General features: G+C 45.0%; 1 pseudogene; it reads left to right on the top strand.

Annotated features, from left to right (window-relative positions):
* Positions 1 to 298: 298 nt before the first annotated feature.
* Positions 299 to 417, top strand: LOC136152547 (5S ribosomal RNA; annotated as a pseudogene).
* Positions 418 to 626: the final 209 nt, after the last annotated feature.

Below are 626 nucleotides of genomic sequence, written 5' to 3'. Positions count from 1 at the left end.
CAAAATTAAAACTTAGTGAAGTTTGTCAGCAGTTCCTATAACTATAAATGCACTGGGAAGACCCAGAGGAATCGGGTGGAGAGGGAGGGGGGATTGGGATGGGGAATACGTGTAACTCTATGGCTGATTCATATCAGTGTATGACAAAACCCACTGAAAAATTTTTAAAAAAAGAAAAGAAAAGAAACACTTCAAAAAAAAAATTACAGTTCTCCTGCGTCCTCAAAATATGTGCTATGACTGTCTCCAAATTTGAAAGAATTTTTTTGTTTATTTTTTTAATTCTCCAAAGTCGTATGTCTATGGCCATACCACCCTGAATGCACCCAATCTTGTCTGACCTCGGAAGATAAGCAGGTTTGGGCCTGGTTAGTACTCGGATGGGAGACTGCCTGGAAATACCAGGTGCTTTGGGCTTTCCAGGTGGCGCTAGTGGTAAACAGTCTGCCTGCCCGTGCAGGAGACAAGAGAAGTGGATTCGATCCGGAGGTTGGGAAGATCCCCTGGAGGAGGAAATGGCAACCCACTCCAGTATTCTTGCCTGGAGAATCCCATGGACAGAGGAGCCTGAAATGGGCTACAGTCCATGGGGTCGCACAGAGTTGGATGTGACTGAAACGACAGCA

Source organism: Muntiacus reevesi, chromosome 21 (genome assembly GCF_963930625.1).
Source record: "Muntiacus reevesi chromosome 21, mMunRee1.1, whole genome shotgun sequence".
Classification (NCBI taxonomy): domain Eukaryota; kingdom Metazoa; phylum Chordata; class Mammalia; order Artiodactyla; family Cervidae; genus Muntiacus; species Muntiacus reevesi.
Note: the sequence above shows the minus strand (reverse complement) of the source record. Positions and strands in the feature narration are given on the sequence as shown.